A 25,930-nucleotide genomic window follows, 5' to 3' on the forward strand; every position below is an offset into this window, starting at 1 on the left:
CCGAGATCAAAGCGGGTATCGAAGGGCTATTCACCCTGCTAGAAGAACCTGAAGAACTTGGAGACAAGACTGAATGGTTGGCATTCGTATAGGAACATTCTCAAAGGCAGACGAGTGGTGGTTGGACACTGTATGTAGAGGAGAATAGTCTTGTCTCTAAGGTATAAAGAGTAAGTATTCGTATTGGAATATTACATTGCATAGGTGAATATATAATAAGGGTTGAGACCTTAGTATCTTCGTTAACCATAAGAGGAAGGGAATAATAAAACTATGACAGACATGTATTTCATAGTATAAGTAGGAGCGGATTGAGACGCACAAGTAATAAAATAAGAATTTTATTTCACAATTGCAGAAAATTTAAATGAATTGCAATAATATGTAAAGTTAATTTACAACAAATTATAATGTACATAGTAATAAGACTTGCTCTTGAATTTGAAAGGGAATTTCAAATTTATTAGTAGGCACTCGTTCTCGAGGAACGTCAGTCTTTAATTAAAACACATCATGCTCTAGGCATGCGGCACTCGTGTGACGACTATGACATTTCACCTGGGATAAGAACAGTTATAAGAAAGCACTAAGTGTTTTCGACATCACTACGTATCGCTCGAGGGTCAACATAGGCACCCGAAGAGTTAGAGTCCCAAGTAACTCGCTGTTCTATGCAGAGTTAGGTGCAGGTTTCATAACACTACCTGCGGCTACCACAAAATGTTTGACTTCGTGCACTTGTTTCGCATAATGTTTGAAGAAAACACGCGAGGACTTCCAGCCTGTGAAACTTTTAAGGCTTTCGAAGTCCATACTCTGAAAGAAATTCAGAGACGATGCAACTTTTCTAGGATCGTGACCGGCGGGTGTACTGTCAGGACCCGCTCTGCGAATGAAGTAGGTGATTTTCGCTCTTAGTTGTTTCAGTGACAGGTCGCTGCCCGATGTTTCTCCTTTGAAGAGTTGGCCTCCACCAAAGTCCGAAGTTCTGCGAAGATAGACCTTGAGGCTCTCTACTGGGCATAGAGAGGCATCTTCCTTCAGGGGGTATATTCTCCAAGGGCCCCATCTTTTGGTGGGTAATTCGTTTTTGGCGAGAAACGTCGGATCCGGGGAGAGGGTAAGGTCTCCTGAATCAGTAAACAGGATATGACCCTCTTCTCTTGATAATGCCACTATTTCGCTGACTCGGGCTCCTGAAGCAAGAGCAAAGAGAAATATAACTCTCTGAGTCAGATCCTTGAGAGGGCATGAATCATTATCCAAGTTGGAGGCGAAATGGAGCACCTTGTCCAATGACCACGAGATCGGTTTCGGTGGGGGTGCTGGGTGTAGACGAGCGCATGCTTTCGGCAGTTTATTGAAGATGTCGCTGGACAGATCAATTTGGAAGGCATACAACAGTGGTCTAGTCAAGGCCGATTTGCAAGTAGAAATCGTATTGGCTGCCAAGCCCTGTCCATGAAGGTGAATAAAGAAGGACATGCAAAAATCAATGGTGATTTCCGTAGGATTTTTTGCCTTGACGAAAGACACCCATTTTGTCCAAGATGATTCGTATTGCCGTCTTGTGGATTCGGTCTTGTATTCCTCGAGGAAGTCTAGACTTTTCTTCGAGATCCCAAACCTCTTCTTCGCGGCTAGGGAGAGAAAATCATGAGATGAAGGTCCTTGATTTTCGATGATGAAGCGAAGACAGTCGACTTCTGTACTTGCTGGGAGAGAGCTGGGCCTGGGAGAGGTATCAGCGTGGGCTGCAGCTCCAGGACCAGGGGGTACCAGTTGCTCCAGGGCCACTTGGGAGCCACTAGGGCCACTGTCCCTTTGAAGGTTCTCAGTTTGGAGAGGACTTTCAGCAGAAGGTTGGTGGGAGGGAACAGGTAGATCTTGGACCATCTGTTCCAATCCAGGGACATGGCGTCCACTGCCTCTGCCTTGGGGTCCTCGTACAGGGCCACATATCGAGGAAGTTGATTGTTGTCGCTCGTTGCGAAGAGATCGATCTGAAGTTCCGGGACTTGGTGGGAGATGAAGGAGAATGATCTTGCGTCTAGAGACCATTCCGACTCTATCGGGCTAGTCCGAGATAGAGCGTCCGCCGTCACGTTGCGGAATCCTTGTAGGTGAACTGCAGATAGGTGCCACTTCTTCCTCTCTGCCAGACGGAAGATTGTTAGAAGCACTTGATTTATCTGGGGCGATTTTGAGCCTTGGCGATTGAGACATCGAACTACCACCGAGTTGTCTAGGGTTAGACGAATATGGATCGAGGGAGGCGGGAAGAGTTTCTTCAGTGTTAGAATGACCGCCATGGCCTCCAAGATGTTGATGTGAAACGTCTTGAATAGTGGAGACCACGTGCCTTGAGCCTATTTTTGGTGGGAGTGACCTCCCCAACCCTCCAGCGAAGCGTCCGTGTGGATGTTGAGTGATGGAGGTGGGTGTTGAAGAGGGATGGACCTTTTCAGGGCCTTTGCTTCCGACCACGGCTTGAGGAGAAGTCAAAGTCTGTTTGGGAGCCGTCTCTTGAGGTCTCTTTGAGCGATGGATGCAGAACGTCTCCAGACTCCCGTGGCATCCTTTAACTGTGCACGAAGCACTGGGTTTGTCACTGAGGCGAACTGTAGAGAGCCTAGAACTCGTTCCTGCTGGCGTCTTGAGATCCGCTTGGATTTCAGTAGTCGCTTGACAGACCCTGCTATTTCCTTCCTTTTCTTCTGGGGGATGGAAAGGCAGTGTGACTGAAGGTTCCACTGGATTCCTAACCATTGGAACTTCTGAGCTGGAGAGAGGCGAGATTTCTTCACGTTTATCTTGGATCCCAGGTGTTCTAGGTACTGGGTGACTTTGCTGCAGGATTTTAAACAATCCTCGGGCGATGGAGCCCAGACTAGCCAATCGTCGAGGTAGGCCATCACCTGGACGTCTCGGAGGCGGAGCTGTTGTACTATGGCGTCCGCCAGCTTTGTGAAGATCCGAGGGGCAACGTTGAGGCCGAAGGGCATGGCCCTGAAGGCGTAGCTTTTCCTTTGGAGTCGAAATCCTAGGTAGGAGGAAGCGTGATGGTTCATTGGAACGTGCCAGTAGGCATCCGCCAGGTCTATGGAGACCGTGTAAGAACCTCGAGGCCGAAGGGTCCTTATCTCTTGAAGAGTCAGCATCTTGAACTTGTCGTTTGCTATGAACTTGTTGAGGGGGGATAAGTCCAGAATGACTCTGAGTTTGTCGGAGTCTTTCTTGGGGACGCAAAACAGTCTCCCTTGGAACCTGGTGGACTTTACCCTCCTTATCACCTTCTTGTTCAAGAGATCTAGGACATATTCTTCCAGAAGGGGGGTTGATCGTTGGAAGAATTGCTGGAAGGTTGGGGGTGGTTGAGTCCAACTCCAGCCTAGACCTTTCTTGACGATGCTGTGTGCCCAGTGATCGAAGGTCCAACGATCCTGGAATTGGCGGAGTCTTCCTCCCACCGGAAACACTTCATTGCTTCTGGTGTCCCGAGGGCTTACTGCCTCGGCCGCTAGCTCCCCTTCCTCCTCTGCCTCTGGAGGGGCGGTGAGATGCGTCTCTGCTTGCACCCCTGTTTGAGCCTCTACCTTTGGGACGAAAGGTAGTTGTCCGTTGCTCAAAGGTAGGGGTGAAAACCGGTGACTGGGACAAAACCGGTTGGGTGACCAACCGAAAGGTCTGTTGTGGCTGAGCAGCCACTTGGGGAGTAGCGGGTCCCGGAAACTGTCGTCGCTGTTGACGTTGTGGGGGATTTTGCTTGGAGGATTTCCTCTTAGGTTGAGGGCCATCTTCCTGAGAGGATTTCCTCTTTTTTGACATGCCCCACTTGTTGAGAAGGTTCCTATTCTCATTGGCAGCCTTGTCAGTGATCTCTTTCACAAGATTGGAGGGAAAGAGGTGTTTACCCCAGATATTGGAGGAAATCAGCCTCCGGGGTTCGTGTTTCACAATGACACTTGAGAACACGAATTCTCGACAGGCTCTCCGAGCCTTCATGAAGTGGTACAAGTCCTTCACCAGAGTCACCATGTGCGATTTGGCGAGTACCATGTAGTGGTCGGGGGCTCTGGTGTCACCAGCCATGACATCAAGTTGTACCTGGAGGGACATGGATGCTGTGAGCCTTTCCTTCATGTCTTGTTCACGACGAAGGAGATGGTCATTGAGTTTCGGGAGGTCCTCGTTAAACTGACGTCCGGCTACGTCAGGATCTAACTTTCCCACCACGAAGGTATGCTGGATATCCTTCCAGTGTCGAGCGTCGGGGGGAGTTACCATGGAGAAGGGTCTGCACTCCTCCAGTGCAGGGCAGGGTTTTCCTTCTTCCACAGCCTTGTGGCACGCAGCGAAGGCCTTTTCCGTGAAGGGAAGGACTGCGTCGTCGGGTGCGACATAAGTAGCGTGCTTCTTGCTCAGGGCCGGAAGCTTAGAGCAGGTAACACCTCTACTTTTGAACGCGGTGGCTAGCATAGCCTGGGCCTTCGAGAGATCGAACACTATCACCTCCTTGGGTTCGGTCTCTTCTTTAGAGGCAGGTTCAGAACGAAGCCGGACGTAACAGTTCGGGCAAGCCTCAAAGATCGGGAAGAACTCCACTTCTTCCAGGGGGACCGTGCCGATCTTATCGCTGATAAAGATCCTGCCAGTCGCGATAACCATATGCTCGGCATACCTCCAGGGGTTGGCATGTGAGCATGCGGGGTGGTCCTTAACCGAGATCTTCTTCGGTTCTTTGGACCCTCCCATGGACCTGATGAACTCGTGAGTCACTTGGAGTTTCTCTTCCATAAGAGCTTTTATCATCCGGAACATCTCTTGGGCGGATGGGATGGGTTCCGGGGTAGCGGAGGTAGACGGGAGAGACACTTCCGTCGGTGTAGGAGTAGGGGCAGGGATGGAAGGCGGAGCGACCTCCTGCTCCGACTCGGTGTATTCCACCTGGTCTTCTTCATCTTCCGCGCCTTGGGCCATGAGGGTCTTCTCCGTGTCCTCCGAAATATCCGACATATGTTCATCGTTTTCAGAATCCAGGTGACACTCGTGCATGGACTGGGCCATGACTACGTCGGGTTCCACCGTGATCTGGACGGTGGGGATTTGATCTTTGGGTACCACAGAATCAGGGGAGGCCTTTGGGAACAATAAGGCCCTCATATCTTCAGTGGCAAGGTATGGTCCAGTGGCGTTCTTCTGGAAGCCAAGCACCCACTTGCGTAGCTTATCCCGAGAAGCGTCCCTGATCTCCGCTGAGGGAGGGTTATGAAAAGCATCAACCAGGCGATCCTGGCAGACCATACAGTTCTGCGGGTCCCAGAACTTCAGATCCCCTTTCTTGTTGGCACAAGGGGCGTGGGTCCTACACGCCGTATGCCCATAGAAGTGCGGGCGCTTCACTGCACAGAAGCCGTGGTCACACGTCATCTGCTCCTCCTGTAAAAGAAAGAGGACATGAGTATGGGGGGGGGTCATAAGAATGACTCTTAAACTAAAGTTAAATATTAATTATTAATTTTAACTTGACAATAGGTGTGATGCACAGAGGATGGGCTGAGAGATGGATAGGTACATACTCCGTGTATCTCGCCCGGCTGGTTACCGTAACCTTCATTCATGGACAATCCGTTGTGACCGAAGGCACAGGATAGAATTCAACATAGAATGTCCGTAGGGCAGTGGGAATTCTATTGGAAATTGTCAAGGATATAAGGCTAGGACTGAGGCCACTCAGTTCCAGAATTGGGGACTAGAAGATCCCACAGGGTAACGGTTTCCGGCAACCAGCCGTGCTAAGATACACACAGCATGCTGGAAATCTGTGATATGCAAGAAGACAGCATGATTACTAATAGAACGGTAATAAAATACCGATCCATTTACGTAAACAAGTCATCTGGTTGCAGTGTAGGACTATCAATATCAGATGATAGCTTGTAGAAGGAGGTGCAAGTCGTCTTGACGCCTCCGGAAGGTTCCGGCAGACCGCCGGTACGCCGGGGGCCGCTCCAGCAGAGTTTCTGGCATTAGGGAAGACAATATAGAAGTCAAGAGCAATACCAGGGTGGCGGCCTCCGGCACCGCGGCGGCACGCCGGCAGGGAGCGACGGCTCCGGCAGCCATAGGTAGCCGGCTTGGTGACAGGGACAAGGGTGGTTATAGCAGAACCGGACTGCCGGCAGCGGATGCCGGCACTCCGGAGGCCGGCCGGTGGACGGACGACCAAAGCTATGAGGAAGGAGAGGAGGCCATCGGCTGGAAGCCGGCGGCAGGCGGCAGTCCCCTGGCACACAGAGGACTGGCGGCTCAGAGGGTAAGGGATAAGTCACCAAGGTAGGAGGTGGGTATCGCCTACAGTGGAGGCGGCAAGTGACCGGCACCAGGATAATGAAAGAGACAGAAGGAGGGATGTAGGGGTCCGGCCACGGACCCCAAGACATCCCACCTGAGAGGGTGTACCCATTATAGAGACTAGCCCTACCACCCAGAAGCAGGGACCGCAGAGGACCGGGAGCTAAGGTAGCCCAAGGGAGGGCTAGGGAACACCCAAGAGGGAGGGGGAGGGGACCCCTGCAGACAGAACGCATCCAGTGGCTAACCCCATGGGACACTATGAAGGGTATATGTACCAGAGCGGACTGCACTAAGGAGCCCAAGGTAGCCCTAACACTCCACCCTAAGGAGGAGTTGTAGGACAGGGGACAGATGTGTATAGACTAACCTAAGTATATGCTAGGCCATACAAGAGATAGGTGGGGAGGGGAGAAGAGAAGGGTCTTCTGTGGAGGAGGTTCTGTACCAGAGCGGCCACCAAGGAAGGGAGGACACTCCCTAGCCTAAGGTAAGGCAGTTTGTCTGAAAACGGTGCATGGGTATCGTTTTAGCAAGGTACACAACTAACCCCTCCAAAACCTAACCTAGAGCAGGGATGTTACATCCTGAACTAGGAAGGATGGAAGACGTATCGCTATTGCAGGGATGGTCGGAGACCTAACCCCAGCAATATAGGAAGGACTAGTCGTTCCTCATTCTCGGACGCAACCCTAAGGGGGAATCATTCCCTTAGGGAGGACAGAGAAGCGATATACAGTAATACTCTGATAAGAGCTTGATCCCCTTACGTGGTAGGGTGAGCAAGACTACACAGAGGGGATGCCCTAAGGCAGGGGATGAAGGAAGCATATAGGGGTCCTACGTGTAGGTTAGGTTAGAAAGACACACTATCTAATCTGTCCCTTATATGGTCCCTGAAGGCGAAAACACTTGCATCACAGTCAAAAGTATTGTAAAATAATGCCACTATCTTCATAATTAACCTAGGATCACCGATAAATATCATGCATGAACACTGATATAGGCGCTCTGGCCTAGGGGCTATAGTAGCTAACTGGTATGGGGTCAGTCGATGACCGATAAAAAAGCGTCAAAACACGATATACAGTAAAAGTTCCTAGCTATGAAGACTAAATAACTAATAGTATCGATTAGTTAAAGAGGCCGGAAAAAACGCTGTTGAGGCTAACTAAATAAGGCGTGCAAACAACAGCGATGCCATAAAATGGCGGGTCCGGTCGAGGCACAGCTCTGCCACAAAACATCAAATATCTCGAAAAGTAAAATTTACTTTATGGTCAGAGCTTAATTAAACAATACTGGAACCTTGTACTCAACTTTCCAGAAGAAGGCGAGGCCGAAGGTAGCGATATGACGAAGATGCAGGTTGATGAAAAGATCGTAGGGAAAATCCGTCTTAGTAAGGCAAGCTACTAGCAGAAGAATGACGACGGACGTGACGTCATTTAGCAATGGCGCCCGTTTGTTTACGTCTCGAGTACCAAAAGTAGCCACGAACGAGATTAGCTGTGGAACGGCTCCCAGCTATTCTCCGCCCCTACACACCGAAGTGTTAACTCTGTTTGGGGTGTAGATAGCTATGTAGCGCGTTAATACATGCGTCCCCTGTTGATATACGATGTCTTAAAAGGGAAACCTTTAGGATACTCGCTCCAGAAGTTAGAATTCTGTGGTTAAATTCTCTGGGAATATTTAGTAGTGATATACCCAAGGAAGCTACCAAAAAGGAACCTTCCATCAGGACGCCATGGCTTGAGCCCAAAAATAATGATAATGATAATAATAATAATACACGAGTATTATAAGTTCGAATAATTTTGATGATTTTAATATTCTCAAAGGTGACAATAATTTTTTGAATAATAAAATCTCCAATAATTTTCACAAAGATAATAACTATAAAAATAATTTTTAAGATAAATTATAATAAACAATAATTTCAATATGTAATAATAACTTTCATAATATTTATGATAACTATTTTAAGACTGAATGATTAGACTCGAAGTTGGGTATTATTTCACTCAATTAGTGAACTTAGGTTTGGTTAGGTTAGGTAAGATAGGGTTAGGTGAGGTTAGAGAAAGAGAGAGAGAGAGAGAGAGAGAGAGAGAGAGAGAGAGAGGGGGGGGGGTGTTAGCCAATAAGGTTAAGGGAAGCAGTGGAGTTAGGTTATTGGTAGCTAATGAGGTTAAGGGAGGGTGTGGAGTTAGGTTAGGGGTAGCCAGTGAGATTAAGGGAGAGGTAGAGTTAGGTTATGGATCGATCCTTATGGACTGGTTAGGTTCTTATAGATCAAAAACGTGCCATTTACCCTACTTATGAGCAGTCATTTCTAGTCCACTGAAGAACAAATGCATCAGATATGTTCTTGGTCATGCCTAGAATTCGGCCATTATCATTGACATGCTGGCCACTGTCTTTTGTATAAACATTAAAGGTTAGCTCATGCCTTTAACTTTGTTGATATTAACGAAAGGACACTTGCGATTGTGCTGTATACTATAATCAGTTATATATACCTTTTAACACTATGAGTATATTTTCTGTCTGAAAAATAATCAGAAGGAATTTTGCTTTGCCAATGAGAAATTGTATTTAGAATGCATTTTCCTCTTAACTGTTGCCCACTTTCTATTGCACTGGTGATATATAAAGAGCAAACACAGCGAAACAAACACAAAAGCGTATATATATATATATATATATATATATATATATATATATATATATATATATATATATATATATATATATATATATATATATATATATATATATATATATATAACGTGTATGTCTTAAGCATTGTATGAAGAAAAATTTAGAAATATGTGTTTTATAAGTGAGATTAATGACCTTTTTAAGAGTACTATGACTGCCATAAATTGTTGTGCACGAACACTGAACTTAGTTACAAGTGATGTGTGTTAAGTCTGATAGATGACGTGTTATAATGCTAATGGTAAGAGTATATTCCCTATTATTATTATTATTATTATTATTATTATTATTATTATTATTATTATTATTATTATTATTATTATCTAAGCTACAATCATAGTTGGAAAAGCAGGATGCTATAAGCTCAGAGCCCCCAACAGGGAAAATAGCCCAGTGAGGAAAGGAATAAAGGAAAATGGAATATTTTCAGAAGAGTAACAACATAAAAATAAATATCTCTTATATAAACTATAAAAACTTTAACAAAACAAGAGGAAGACAAATAAGATAGAATAGTGTGCTCGAGTGTACCCTCAAATAAGAGAACACTAACCCAAGACAGTGGAAGACGTTGGTACAGAGGCTATGGCACTACCCAAGGCTAGAAAACAATGGTTTGATTTTAGAGTCTCCCTCTCCTAGAAGAGCTGCTTACCATAGCCAAAGAGTCTCTTCTACCCTTACCAAGAGGAAAGTGGCCACTGAACAATTAATGCAGTAAACCCTTGAGTGAAGAAGACTTGTTTGGAAATCTGTGTTGTCAGGTGTATGAGGACAGAGGAGAATATGTAAAGAATAGGCCAGACTATTGAGTGTGGATGTGTGTAGGCAAAGGGAAAATTAATCATAATATCTCAACGGGTGGCTGGTGCCCTGGCCAACCTACAACCTACAGTGAAGATTTCCTCAAAACCTAACAATTCACCATATTGACAAAGCAACGTTGCATTTACTTGCTCCATGGGGTAAGAGTACCACTTGAGTGATTACAAGAACAAGAAGGTACTCATCTGAAGAGTATCAGGCTGTGTAAAGTGTATTCACAAATCTATTTATAATAAAGGGAAAAAAAACTTATGTTCTGATGTGTCATTATTCATCAACATGGGACATAATTCGTGTCAGGTGAAAGAATACGCATGTTTGCGTATGCTCTGAGTGAAGGTGTTCTTTAAGCTGGTAAAATAAAAGTGCAAGATGTCTAGATATATTAGGACTAACATAGTAGGCACTGCTGCTGCTGCAGGAGATGAAAACAAAGGAGCAATTGGTTATGGCAATGAAGAATATAGACGAGAGCAACAAATGCAAGACTTTGAAAATAAGTTAGATAACCTAGCTGAGTTAATAAACAGATTATTAGTTGAACAAGAAGAGGAGCGGCTTACAACCACAGCATATCGGACGTATGTAAACAAAGTTCAAACACACACGAGTGGAAGCACACATGCACAGCCGAGTGAAGATACTGAAAAAATCGTTGTTCGAAAACTGCCAGAACTCCAAACAAGTGTTAGGCCTTTTGACAATCAACGACCTAATGAAGGGTTTCATTCGATCAAAGTGTTTTTTTTTTCTCTTTTTATGGAACATGTTGCAGAACATAGGGGATCGACTTTTATTATACTGATGGCTCCAAATCTGATGCTGGTGTTGGATTTGAAGTGCATAGTAATGATTTTAATTGTAGAGGTGAACTTCCTCTAACAGCTTCCATGTTTACTGCCGAACTGTATGGCATACTAACCGCCATTGAGAAAATAGCTTTGGAAAAGGAGGATAATTTTACAATTTTTAGTGATGCAAGGCGTGTTCTTCAAGCTTTAGAAGTTTTTCATTCTAGTAATCCTCTGATTTTAAAGATTGTAGAATGGCCTTTTATTATTAGACGGAGAGGTATAACAGTTAGATTTTGTTGGGTTTCAGCACATATAGGTGTGTCTGGGAATGAGAACGCAGATTTACTGGTGAAGAATGCGGCATCAGAGTTGCTACCAAGGAGGTATCCCATTCCCTGTAATGATTTCCTACCTCACATCAAGAAATTGGTTTGTAATAAATGGCAACAGCACTGGGATTGTCTAAATGGCAATAAAATGAGGGAAGTAACAAATATCATATCACCTTGGAGGTATAACATGATACCCCATGGTCACACACGGTTGACACACGAGTTTTTGCTGAATGGCCAACACCAACCGTATTGCGAGGACTGTTTAGTACCGTTAACAGTGAGGCATTTGTTGACCGAATGCCTTAATTATAATAGATATCTGTTTGAGGCTTGAGGTGAGGATGGCAGGTTCATTCTTGCCAAGATTCTTAGACATGATGTGTCCTACTGTGCAAGCAGCATTTTTAGATTTATTTCAGAAGCAGGTCTTCTGAAAACTATTTAACTTTTATAATGACTTCTTAACTTTCATGGTTTTAATTGAATTCTATTTTATTTTTCATATATAATAAATGCTATCGGCGACAATGACCTTAGATGTCAGGATGCCAAAAAACTTTCAATCAATCAATCAATAAATCGAAGTGTTTTTGAGATACTTTGAAGTAGCCACATATGGTGGTCAGAAAGAGAAAGAGTAATTCAAGTAATTAGATTGTTGCAAGATGCTCCAGCAATGGAATGATTGATTTAAAGTTTTCAGGCAGAATGGAATTGACGTTTTGGCCACAAGACAGTTTAAGAAGTTATACTGAAATAAAACTATGTTTAATCGAGAAATACACATTACCGATGCAATAAAAGGGGATATGAAAGAAAATTACTAACCAAAAATTTGAGAGGGTGAGTCAGTTCTCAGTTTGGCAACTTGTATTTTTCGAGATTGTGATTCGTTTGCTACAATCTCCCTGAAGGTGATAAAAAAACAATTGTCCGTAATCATATTCGCAGATTAGTAAACCCGTATTTATGTGGGTATTTCTTTGATGACAATCACTCGTTAGCAGATGTAGTGATAGCCATACAAAACATTCTTGACAGTTTGCTAGAAGAAAAAATGACGGAATATAGCTGCCCCGATTCCGAGGTGGCAGCCATAAGAACAAATGCAATGAGGGGCAACTACCATCTCCCAAACGGGGGAAGGGGAGAATGAAGTCAGCAGGTGAGAAGAGTCTTCAGATATTGGCAGTGAGGGGGAGTTGGGCACCAACGAGTGGAGTGCCCCACCCAAGGATCTCCCTGCTGTTACACTTGTCAGGCGTACGGCTAGCTATGTCGAGAGTGCCCAGCAAAAAACGCCGAGGACGGCCGGGCTGTGGCACATGCACGCCAACCCCCGCGCAACATCCGAGGAAAAGGAAACATAGGAAGGCTGAGACGATGGAGATCGATGTGCACCCCCCCCCCCTTGCATTACAGCAGAAACAGCAGCCGAAGAGACGGGGAGAATGATTATGAGGGAGCAGGGAGTGGGACCTTCCTCGGCAACCCCAACCTCACCCCTGCAGCAAGACAGGAGCAGGGCAGCGGTATTGCAAGAAATGTCATTGGCACGTGCCACACATTTCCTAATGGACGGCTCGGAATTTTAGCAGTCAGAATTGACCTACCAGATAAGTCCATTTGAACACTGATCAACACAGGAGCCAGCGTTTGGCTTCTTGAACATGGAATCTCCTCAAACCCACCACAGTCAGCGGCATCCATTATTCTTGACACACTAGGAGAAAATAAACTACAGGCAAGGCATACAATGATTTTCAACTTTAAGGTGGGATATGTGAAGTTTACACATGATTTTTTTGTCTTACCTACCTTGGGAATTCCAGGAATTTAGTCTATACTTGGATTAGATTTTATAATGAGCAATCAAATATACATTTGCGGGGATAAAGATAGAATAACAGTAAAAGCAGGAGGAAGCCTTTTGCAGATAGAAAGTCATGAGAGAGTAAGTGCTTGTGTGGGAAGGGAGAGAGAAGTTGGTAAGGAAACAGCTATACCTGAAAGAGGAGGGAACCAAGGTCATAGTTAAACCCCATGACAAATAGGCACAAGTAGTCTTAGAGGGCTTGTCAGAAATGAAAGAGAACAGAGCTGATATTACAATAGTTAATTTGTCAAATAAAAGAGTTGTGTTAGGAAGTGATTCTATGTGTGAATTGGAGTTATGTGAAGTTACTATTAATGGGATCTTGGGAGCCACAACTCCAAAACACACACATGAATGCACTCAGAACTTGACTATACAAGCGCGAAAACTATGTCCGCCAGAATATTAACCTGTAGTTGGTAACATTGTTAGTAATTATTCCAAAGTAATTGCAATTGGAGACGAGACACCCATGAGGATTGATTAATTTTCCTTTAGCATTGAAATTGGGCAGGCAGAGCCGATTAGGTCAAGGCCTTATAAGGTACCCATTAATTTCCTGAGAGATATAGAAAGGGAAATGAGTAAATTAAGGGAACAAGGGATTAGCAAGTTGAGCCAATCCCCCTAGGCTTCTCCAATTGTAGGTGTTAGGAAAAAGGATGGCTATGTGAGATTATGTTTATTATAGAAAGTTAAATGCAGTCACTAAGGATAATGCATTTCCATTGACTTCAATCTAAGAATTACTTGTGAAGGTACGGGGTAGTAAATATTTTACAAATATCTATTTGGAATCTGGATACTATCAAATATGCATTCAAAAAGATAGTAAATGCAAAAAGGCATTTATAGCCAATGATCAACTATTTTAGTTTAATTTTCTTCCTATCGGTGTTAAAAATGTTGAAAGAAATTTTTATAGAGTAAGGATGGCGGTGTTGTCTCCCTTAATTGGCCATAATGTTCTTGTTTATTTATACGATATCATAATTATAAGGAAAACGGCCAAAGAACATGATAACAATATTAGTAAAGTTTTAGAAGCATTGCGCCGTAATGGTATGAAAATAAATTTGTCAAAATGCAAATTCTTCTGTAAACAGGTCGAATTTTTAGGTCATATAATAACCCCAGAAGGTATCCAACCCTGCCCCAGTAAATTATAAGTTTCCAGGCCACGTACCCCTAAGGAAGTAGCTGGGCTCCTTAGGCTCACTGGGTATCACCATAAATACATAAGAGGTTTTGGAGAGATAGCAAGACCCTTAGATGCTTTAAAGACACAAAAAGTAATGAATTGGGGAGTGGGAGAAGAAAATGCCTTTAACTATTTGAAAGCTGCTATAACTAGCAATGAGTTACTCGATTATCCTAGATTTCATCACCCGTTTTTAGTAATAGCAGATGCGAGTGGCATAGCTATTGAAGGCGTAATTTCTCAACGAGATTATAAAGATAGAGAGCGACCCATTTGTTTTGCTTCTGGAGTATTAAAAGCAGCAGAAATGAATTATAGTACATTCGATCAAGAGGCATTGGCTATTCTTTGGGTTATAGAGAGGCATCGGTTCTCTTTATTAGGTCAGCCGATTGCGTTGCAAAGTGATCATCGCTCCTTGCGTGATTTATTTTACAAAGGAGACTTGACGTCAAGACAAGCGAGATGGTTTGAAAGATTATTAGAGTTTAACATAAAGGGGTTTGACCACATTTAAGCTAAAGCTAACAAGGAAGCTGATGTTCTCTCTAGAGGTGCAGTAATAGGAGTAAGAACTGGGGCACAAAAGAGGAATGAAGAACGGACCCAAAATATTGAAGGTCCGCATCCAAATAGAAAATGGGATGGAGGAGCAATCAGAAAATGAGATCCACGAGCAAAACTGGATATGTTGGGGAGAGAGAGAGAGAGAGAGAGAGAGAGAGAGAGAGAGAGAGAGAGAGAGAGAACATGTGTGTTGGTGGCCGAGGGTATGACCAGGGGTGTCTGGAACAATGTGAACTGATGATGCAGATGTGATTGAAGTCCGAGAAGGACAGAAAAAAGAGAAATGAATGGAAAGAGTGTGAGCAGTAATTAAAGGGGAAGCAGAGAGCTGTCCATCATTTTTGAATGTTCCTCGTGAGAATTTTTTTTTTAGAGAGAATGATATCTTATATTGTGCTTACGAGAAGAGGGAGGGGAATTTAGTGCATAGGTAGTTCTTCCTTGCTCTCTAATTAATCGAGCCATCCACAATGTACATGATAGTCCGTATGCAGGGAATTTGGGGATTGATAGAACATTAAGGAGAGCATGTTAATCTTTCTTTTGGTTAGGAATGAAAAAATCTATAGGAAATAATATAAAATGTTGTCATGCTTGTAACTGTTTAAAAGAACATAAGAAAACTGTACTGGAAGACAGAAAGTGGCCTGTGATTCCTATTAAATTTTATAGGGTGCATATGGACGTGGTAGGATCATTTCCTACTGGTATAAGACAACATAAGAATATATGTGTATTTGTGGATGCATTTATTCGTTACACTCATACTTAGGCAATGTTGGATAAATAAAAAATTCATTAGCCCAAGTGCTATGCTCTTTCATTACAAGGTTTGGTTGCCCGAAAATTTGGATAAGTGACAACGGTCTTGAGTTTATAAATAAGGTAGTGAAGTCGGTCACGGACTTGATGGAAATTAAATACGTTTCAGTGACTGCATATAGTCTGTCAGCTAATGGCTTAGTGGAATCGTATTACAGGGAAGTGGTGCGCATTTTACATTACTTAGTGGCTGATGACCCTCTTCATTGACTTGCCATGCCCTATTCCGGTTCGGAGTGGCCTCCATATATCATAGACTGGAGTGAGGACCAAGGGGGTTTGGAGTAATGTTGTAAGCCTTATATAAGAAATATATAGAAGTATGGGTTTCATACAGTGAGATTAATTACCTTTTTAAGAGTACTATGACTGTCATAAATTGTGCGTGAAAACTGAACCCTGTTATGTGTGATGAGTGTTAATTCTGATAGGTGACGGGGTAAGAGTGTATTTCCATAACAGGGTAGATGTCTTCAAAACCTAACAATTCAGCATATGGACAAAGCAACATTACATTTACTTACTCAGAGGAGCAAGCAGTACCAGTTAAGTGCTCACAAGGACAAGAAAGTACTCCTCTGGAGAGTATCAGGCTGTGTAAAGTGTATTCACGAACCTTTTCACAATAAAGTGAAAAAACCAATGTTCCGATGTCTCATTATCCGTTGAAATGGGACACACATATATATATATATATATATATATATATATATATATATATATATATATATATATATATGTATATATGTAGATAGATATATATATATATATATATATATATATATATATATATATATATATATATATATATATATATATATATATATATATATACATGTATTATAGCCACGAAAGGAAAAATGAAAAAGACTTGATTGGAGTTAGTACTTTCATCCACTCAGGACATTATCAAACTCAGCAATGAGAATACATATACAAAGACATCGTATTTATACAGGAGAAGTTTCTTAATAATTCCGGAGAAGTCAGATTTTAGATAAAAGGATAATACTGGATTAACGGAAAACAGACCTGGGCTTAGATTCAAATTTCTACCTTGAGTACAGGAGATTAAAAATGATTCAACAATATTCCTTTGGAAATAGTCATTTACATGGATTACTTTTTCCGTCTTTGACCAACCAATTATGTGAATTGACCCTAACCAGTGGGAGGCCAAGGCATTACTAAGAGAACCCCTGGAGACGGCCACCTGATGTTGTTTTAATCTGACTGGTATACTTTTTGATGTTTGGCCAACATAAAATAGGTTACACTCTGAACAAGGAATGCTATATATTACATTATTATCATTTCCAGAAACATTCTTAATTAACATGCTTTTTAATGTACAATTATATTTAAACACTACAGCAATGTCTAGTTTTTTCAAAAGGGGTATAACATCTAAAAAACAAACATGAAATGGCAAACAAAGCATATTATTAATTATTTCCTTTCTCTCTAATTGGACACTATAAAATGTTTTCTTAGCCTTATTCATACATTTTCTAAGAAATAATTAGGATAACAAAGATCTGTTGCAATTTTTTCTATTTTAGTGAACTCCTCCTCAATGTAATCTGGGCTACAAATTCTCAATGCTCTAAGGTACATGGAGGAAAAAACTGAATGCTTAATATTTTTAGAGTGACCGGAGTAAAAATGTACATATGAAAAATTATTTGTAGGCTTTCTATATATGGAAAACTTAAATTTATCTGTTTCTCTAACTATTAAAACGTCTAAAAATGGGATACGGTTATTTTCTTCATTTTCTATAGTGAATTTTATTGATGGTACTAATGAATTAATGATTGAAACAAAGCCCTCAAGATTAAAATTTTCTTCTAAAATACCTAGAACATCATCAACATATCGATACCACACAATTTGGGAAGACCACACTGAAGGGATTAATCTAGATTAAAAAAATTCCATATATATGTTGGATAAAAGTGGGGACAAAGGATTACCCATAGCCATACCAAAAACCTGTTCATAGAAATCTCCATTAAAACTAAATTTACACTTTTTAATGCACAAACAAATGAGCTCAATAATAGTATGGGTTGATAAAGGTAAATCATAAGCATCTAAAATACCCGACAGGGAATCCAATAAGTCATCAACCGGCACTTTGGTAAACAATGAAGTTACATCAAAACTTACTAATCTATGTCTAGACGTAAGGTTAACTTTTTGTAATTTTTCGCAAAGATCAACAGAATTTTTTATATGAGAGGTTGAAATAGATCCTAATATCGGGGAAAGTAATTTGACTAAATATTTGGATAATTTATAGTTAATAGAACCTGTAGCACTGATAATTGGTCTGATTGGATATCCTGTTTTATGGGTTTTAATTAAACCATATAAATAAGGCAAAGACGGACCAGTAGAGATAAAGGCATTAATTAAGGATTTTTCTTGTTTTAAGATAGATTTTAAGTTTTTATTAAAATCTTTGATGACCTCGTCTAAGGGATTAACTCTTAATTTTATGTAAGTTGAAACATCAGATAAAAGTACATACATCTTTTTTAAATAAGTTGTTTTGTTCATAATAACTAATACATTAGCTTTGTCTGCTTTTGTAATATGAAATTCACAGTCATTTTTCAACGATTTTAAGGCTGTTGAAAACCGTTTAGGGAAATTGCAGGTGTTTGCATATCCCATCACCGAATAGATAAGCCCTTTAGCAATGTCGATGTTACACTGGGGAATTTTCTTAGTTTTTTTCCAATTTTACAAAGGCAGAGGCAATATCTACACTATTAGGTTTTTTATTTACTGCGAATGATAAACCATACCCCAAGGCCTTTTTTTACTTCACTTGATACAGGTTTATCAGACAAATTTATAACACAATTTTCTTGAAAATTCTTGTTCCAATCACTAGCCTATATTAGTCTATTCAATTTATTTTCCAAATGAACACTTAAAACTTGTAATTTCTCTCTAAGTCGGGAGTAGATCACGTTCAATACGGGTGTTCTCCAGTCAAGAGGAACATCACGCATAAAATCAAATTTAGTCTTGCGTAACTGCTTGAATAATTGTTGTTCTGACCTTCTTGTAGTTTCCAGATGTTTCTTGAGGGATAGAACACTAAAATCACTAAATGGGTGGTCAATATCCTTTCTTAGTCGAGCTGGGAGTAACGTTTTGGGGATCACATGTTCCTCTAAACAACGATGCAGAAATTTTCGTCGGAGTCTAGTAGAGGAACATGTGATCCCCACTGTTCGCCCGCGCACGAACCAATGGTATTCCATCGCGCGGACCAATGGTGTTCCATCGCGCGAACCAACGGTGTTCCGTTGCACGAACCGACGGTGTTCCGTCGCGCGAACCGACAGTGTTCCGTCGCGCGAACCGACGGTGTTCCATCGACGGTGTTCTATCGCGCGAACCGACGGTGTTCCATCGCGCGAAACGACGGTGTTCCATCGCGCGAAACGACGGTGTTCCATCACGCGAACGTCGATTCAATTCCTGCAGTATCCATTGCTCGCCTACGGGTCATCGCTCACCTGTGAACTTTCGGATTCCGACCACCAGCTCTCGCCCTTCCTACCACGCTCACCCCCCTCCTTCTGCGCTCCCTCGTACACTTTCGTCTGCGCTCCTGCGTGCCCGCGCATTGGCGCTTCCACGTTCGGCCACGCGCAAACCATTGATTTACCATCACGCGGGCGCCAGGGCGATTGCGACCACAATTCCCGTCCGGGTTTCGCAGCATGGCCAGCCTGGCGAATCTTCTGGAGCGTATTTCCAGAACACAGTCTTCACCCCGTAAACGCTGAGCATGGCAAATGCAAGAGCAGGAAGAATCTTCAGGGAGGTCTGAGCAACATTCTTCTTTCCAGAACCTGGGTTAGCCCTTCCTCGTCATTCCCTGGAAGGGTCTTGCCAGGGAACTTTCCGTTCGAGATTTCTTCGTCGGGCAAGGGGTGACTGGTTTAGCCCTTCCTCTTCTCCATCTCGTGGAAGGGGCTTACCAGGTCCTTTCCCTCCTCGGTTGCGACCCGAGGTTTTGTACAAGAAAGATCATGGGTACTTTCCTCCTCTCGGGCTCAGCACCTTGGCGTTTCGTCGCCAAGTTTTGAACTTGCGGCAAGCTCGATGTTGGACCATCTAGACGCAGTAACCGAGGGCATCCTTTCGGGTGTCTCATCCGTGGATGTCGACAAGCTCAGACACTTGGCCAAGGACAGAGACATGGACAGCGGTTGTGCGGAGGAAGTCGACTTTCGTTTTCACTCCTCCAAGGCGCTTTCTTCCAGACCCTGCAGGCCTCCAGCGCCTCTTCTTTCAGCCTCATCGGCCTAAGTTATCGGACTGGCTACGGCAGCTAAAACAAGGTGTCCAATAGCAGTCCCCTCCTGTCAGGGATAGGTAGCACGGGAGGCTCTCCTGGGGGGGGGGCATAATCCTAGAGGGAGCGGCAGAGTTCACAAACTCTAGGATTGGCAACCCCCCCTTGCAGGTCTCACGCTGGGAGGATGCCTAAGGTTACTCATCCGGATAACAGCTTCCCGATGCCGATTCCTGCACGATCTCCGTGATCAGCCAAGGATATCGCGGCCGCTCTTACCATCTCTCCGTCTCTGTCAGCGAATTCAGTGTCACTGAACCTCTATGCCATGGGGTCGGCAAGAGTTTTGCCCGTTTTGGCAGAATGATCCATGCCTTAGGAGAAGGTCCTCCATAGGGTCGTCGATGGCTTCACCCCCCGGCTTTTTCAGTCGATCCTTTCTCGTAGGAAAGCATCTGAGACGGGAATTCCGTCGTCGACCTCTCAGCTCTGATCAAGTTTGTCGAACAAACTTCGTCCAGCGTGGAACAGCAGAATCGATCAGACTGGTAACGAGGCGGCAGGACTCCTTAGGCCCTGGATGGGAAGGACGGGTACTTCCAGTTTCCATTCCTCCATCTTCCAGGAAGCTCTTGGAATTCAGCCTAAACTTAAGATGCGGTGTGGCGATCCCGCCGCCGCATCACAGGTTTTTCCCCAGAGAACTCTCCCTGCTTTCCTCATGGCCGCTCAGGAGCAGGCTTCCGCCTCCTTCGCCTTTTGGAGGTCTGGTCGACTCCGGTAGGCTCGGGTTCGACCTTCTTCAACGCCGGGACAAGCTTCCGGGTCCTTACCATGAGTGAGGGATCTTGGTAATTTGCTAGGAGCCTTCTCTACTTCTGCCTCAACATCTGGAGTATCTAGCCATGATATTGAGTCAACGGCCTTACCATGTTGGAAACACCGCTTCTCGTCCGATCAGCGAAGTTAAGCAACGTTGGGTCTGGTCAGTACTTGGATGGGTGACCGCCTGGGGATGCCAGATGCTGTTGCCTCCTTCTCCGAGCCTTTTCTTCAGTTGACTGTGGCAAGGCTGAGGAGAGTCGCAGTACCTGTTCTCAGTCAAGCAGAGCTTTCAGCCCTACCTTGGAACGTTTCCTAGGTCTCTTTTCCTCATTGACCCGTCTAAAGTCCCGAACGGTCGCCTCAGGATAAGTTCCCTGTGGGGCAGCCCAAGTTCCGGTGGTATCAAAGCAACGATTAACCGGACTTTCTGGCCCCTATGGGACCAGCGGAACGTTTAGACCTGCAATGGGTGTTGTCCTATGGAACCTCTTGATGGGAGTGGATATTCTCGTCCTTTCCCCACATTTTGATGCTGTTCTCGGACTCATCAAAGAAAGGGGGGGGGGGCATGTTCCGATTCAGGCCTATGGTCAGGACCTGAAGGATACCTCTCCATCATTCAGGCAGGCTTAGGGGCCATAGTCTGGCCCCTCTACAGATCCTACAGTTCCTGCCGAGTCGCTCCGTGTGCGACGACTTCATGGTACTGGCGTATTCCAACCAGCAAGGGACGCATTTTCATATCTTCGCATCTTGCAGTAGAGAGACTGAGATGATCTGAGCTCCTCTCAATACCACTATCGGCTCGCTCATTCCGGGCAGAGGAATGTTCTCTCCGACTATCTGAGCAGAGCCTCGCAGATAGAGGGTACCTGGGAGTCTTTGGCCTTTAGTAACCAGCAAGTCCTGGCCTGGGGGACCTGATCGCGACAGCCTGGAACTTCAAGCTTCCGCTGTTCTTCCCCCCCAGTCTCAGACTCCAAGACTCTTTGGCAAGATGCTTTCCGGTGATGGTGGACAACATCGACGCCTGCGTCTTCCCACCATTGTTGTCTGTTGAGAATGGGTCTCAACAAGACCAGGTTGTCTGTCAACCTTTCGATGGCCGTGAGAGCTCCACTGTGACTATACGCGGAACGGTTTCCGGACCCTCTGCTTCCCCTGACGGAACTCCCGGGAGAGCTTCTCCCACAGCACAGGCTACTCAAACAACCACACTACAACATCTTTCACGAGCCGTGGCATCGCTTCGTCTTCACGCCTGGAGACGCTACGCCTCCTCCCCAAGAAGAGACAACCCGCTACAGTCGCGGAGCGGAGGTCGCGTCACCTGCGATAGTCATCCGCAGGGGTCTACCAGGCGAAGTGGAGAGTCTTCTGTGGTTGGTGTCGTGGGAGAGATACCTCTTCCCTTGAGGCCTCTTCTCCAGCAATAACGGACTTATTGCTTTTCGGCGGGAGGAAACTCCTTTTCGCTCTCGGCAGTGAAGCCTGTCGCTCAGCCTTTCCCTGGCCTTCTGGCTGAAAGGAATAGACTTTTTCCTTCCCGCTGGACCTTTCTTCGCTCATCAGAAGCTGCGAACGTCCCTGCCCTCAGTCGGAGTGAGACCTCCTCCATGGAGCATGGTTCGGACTTTTTAGTCCCTTAAGAGATCTTCTCAAGAACCATTACGTCAGGCCTCTGATCGTATTCCGTCGTGGGGGACGGTGCTCCTGCTCACTCTGGCCTCGGCCAGTGTGTAAGCAATCTTCTTGGTCACGTACGACTCCGCCCTTCCTAAGGAATAGGGGAAGGCAACATTCAGGTTCGCTCCTGAGTTGTTTGCTAGACTCAGAATCTTGGGGTCCCGGCCCTTCGCTCCAACTCCTTCAAGATTTCGAGTCACCATTCTGTATCAGATGACCCAAACCTTCTCCTTCTTGCCAGTAAAGGAATCGAGGGTTTATCTTTGGGAACAGCTGCAGTTTGTCCTCACGTGCAGCCGGGTTGGGAGCACAGGAAGGACACAGGGGATAGTCACCAGTATACCTCTTCAGCTCGGACTCAGGGACATCCATCTCGACCTGAATCCAGACCCTCCCCCGTCACGTCGCCCTACAGCACGATGTCGGATACATCGCAACGTCCCTCGCCTTCGAGTAGTATACTCTGTGACGCAGGTGCTACAAGCTGGAGTCTGGAAGTGTCTAATGACCTTCGCAGCCCGCTTCCTTCAGGACGTGACCCACAGGAGTATCGATACGTTTCTATCGCTCTGTGGTGGCTACACAACAGCTGGTCTAACCTCAGGCTCCTTTTTGGATGGGTAGCAGAAGGTTGAGGGCATTGTTATCAGGTTTTAGTCTGCATGAACGAAAGAAGTATGTCTGGCCCTTACTTCTTTCTTCATCGTCCCCTCTATTGGGGAAGCAGCATCCTGGTCTCTGCATAGCTGACCTCAAACCTCTGCAGGTAAACCATGCTTCCTTGTGTTCCGAGTATTGAGTCAATACTGTCGCGTCCCCCATACCCTGACGAGGTGGTATTGGGAACGTCCTAACCCAGAGTTCCTTGTGGAACTCCAGGTCAACTGCCTAGGAAGGGTCACACTTCTTCCTTCACACACAAGCTTATGTAGGCCACACGTTTCCTTGCGGAGCAAGGAACTTGTGAGGTGCAGGTACTCCTTTTCTCGAGTGCGACTCACTCGGATTCTGAGTCCCCGGGTAAAGCCAAAGCCAGTATGGCTGGGGACTTTCCACCCTTCCTAAATGTATTTTTCCTAACCATACAAACCTTAGCTATTTACACATAATTGCCCGCCAGCCCTGTCCCCCAAGACAAGTCCTACCTCTAAGTGAAGTGAAGCAGTTCACCGGTGTGTGAGGGGAGAGGGGTAGCTAGCTACCACTCCCCTACCCCCCTGCTAACTAGCGCGGGGGTAATACACCCTCGTTAGATTCTAATGGCTCGGCATTTCAGCTACGCCGAAAGGTAAACCCAATGTAAATAGCTAAGGTTTGTATGGTTAGGAAAATTACAAATTATCTCCGAATTTGTCATATACAGTATATATATATATATATATATATATATATATATATATATATATATATATATATATATATATATATATACATATATCTATATTGCCTTAGTCTAAAGTTCTCTTACCAACCCCCTTACTACGTATTTCACTTAGGGCCAAGGTGTCCAAACTATATTTCATAAATTCACTCTCCACTTGCTGTAACTTCCACCTCTGATTCATGCTTCTAACATTCCAATTACCTATTTTCCATTTCTTTTAGCATTCATAAACCAGGAGATTCTTAGCACCCCGCTATGATCAAGACTTCGGGCCATTCTTTCATCTCTTTTCTTGACAGACTAAATCCATAGAGGATTCATTGGCTAGATACATTAAAGTATAACCAGTTCCTTGTAATGCACAGTGCCTATCTAACTAAAGCAGGTGCCCCTGCTGGTCCATATTAATACTAGTAAGATCAACTTCCATGGATCAGGAGTAAAAGTCAAATAGACAATTTTTCCATTGCTTTAAACCCAATCCGTCGCGCTGTCAGTGTCTTAATTTGTTACCTTGCTGCTATATATATATATATATATATATATATATATATAATTATTTAGGATGCATGTATTATATATATGCGTGTATATAAATATAAATGTATGTATACATCAATAAATTATAATATTTAGATGAATAAATATTCAGTGTAACATATCAAAACATAAGCTAGGTAAATCTCGAAGTTGTATGCACATATTTTTCTATAAATTGTGTGCGCGGCAATTATTTACATTGAATACCATGGGAGCCACTCCTCATGACTACCCGGGGTAGATAGCTGCGGTGTTCATGTACAGTATGTGCTACCGACTTGGGCATCGCACATCTAGTAGAGATGATTGGCTACACAGTTTACCGTAAAATATGTGCATACCACTTTGAGATTTAAATAGCTTCTATTTTGATATGTTACACTGAATAATGTTGTTATTTACCATATATATATATATATATATATATATATATATATATATATATATATATATATATATATATATATATGTGTGTGTGTGTGTGTATATATTGTGAGGGTTCGAGATGACAGACCATAGACGAGTGATGCTTTATTTACAACACGGGCAAAGTACATTGACCTGTACGGACAACAGTGTAGCAAGGTGACTGACCGACCACGAACAGGTGAAAGATGCGGGGCATTTGTGTTTTCTACAGTTAACATTGCAATAAATATGAAAGCCCATGCTTGACATCCAATAATGGAATGTATATAGAAATGAAGGGTAGATGATTCTGCGCGGGACTGAGTAAATAATATTTACAGAAAAATATATACAAAGATGATAATATTGCTGCAAGCATTATAGGACGTTGTCCTTACTACTCCCCCCCCCCCAAGACAATTATTAAAAGGGGAACATTTTAATGATTTTATGAAAGAGATAAATAATAAACATATGCGCTTTTAGTCTCTGTATCGAGATGGGGGTTGAAGGCGTCCCCTTCGTTGAGAAACTAGCAGCGGAGGGCCATTATCTCCGCCTTGTGTATCAGGCAGTTGCAGGATGCCGCCCCTGCGTTGCAACCCGCGGGGTTCAACTGCTGGTTGCGGTTTCCTTAGACCGGATCTGGGTGGCCTTCTTGTGTCTTCTGTTTTATTCTGGTGAGGCACTCGTGGGCACAGCCCTTGCCACTTGGGTACGTTGTCATTGTCTAGTGTGAGCAGGCTTTAATCTGTCCACAGTCGACCAGTCTTCTGCTCCATGGTCCATGATCTTGAATGCCTTATTTTTCCTCTCCAGCACACGATACAGCCCCTTGTACAGACATTAGAGTGTGGGCGGTGACCGTCCTGTCTGACAAAGACGTAAGGGCAGGTGTCCAGCAAGGCCGGCCTGAAACGTTTCGTCCTGTCTGTGTATGTTTTGTGGCACGGGATGAATTTTCCTGTCCTTTCATGCAGCCGGGCGAGGCTGACGTCTTTGGTACAGTATTTGGATTGGAAGGGAAGATCTCTCTAGGGATCACAAGCATCTCCCCATAGACTTTTTCTGCTGAAGATGTATCGCCGTTTGCTTTCGGAGCCGTTCGAAGGCTGAGGAGAACCCAAGGGAGTTGCTTGGACAATTGCACGTCCTTGCATCGGGCCATTAGCGCCACTTTCATGGACCGATGGCTCTTTTCGACCATGCCGTTGGCTGCGGGGTTGTAGGCAGTCGTGCTGTGCAGGCTTGTCCCCATCAGG

The 25,930-nt window shown here is 44.2% G+C and overlaps 1 protein-coding gene and 1 non-coding gene across 2 annotated transcripts in view; both read left to right on the plus strand.

Moving 5' to 3' along the window:
- The window catches only part of LOC137614911 (diacylglycerol kinase eta-like), a 773,025-nt gene that overhangs the window by 272,733 nt on the left and 474,362 nt on the right, over positions 1-25,930 (plus strand). The window lies entirely within an intron of this gene.
- On the plus strand, positions 20,741-20,859 carry LOC137615550 (5S ribosomal RNA). Its single transcript, XR_011039249.1, has one exon. It is a non-coding gene; the product is annotated as a 5S ribosomal RNA (ribosomal RNA).

Source organism: Palaemon carinicauda, chromosome 21 (assembly GCF_036898095.1).
Source record: "Palaemon carinicauda isolate YSFRI2023 chromosome 21, ASM3689809v2, whole genome shotgun sequence".
Lineage (NCBI taxonomy): Eukaryota > Metazoa > Arthropoda > Malacostraca > Decapoda > Palaemonidae > Palaemon > Palaemon carinicauda.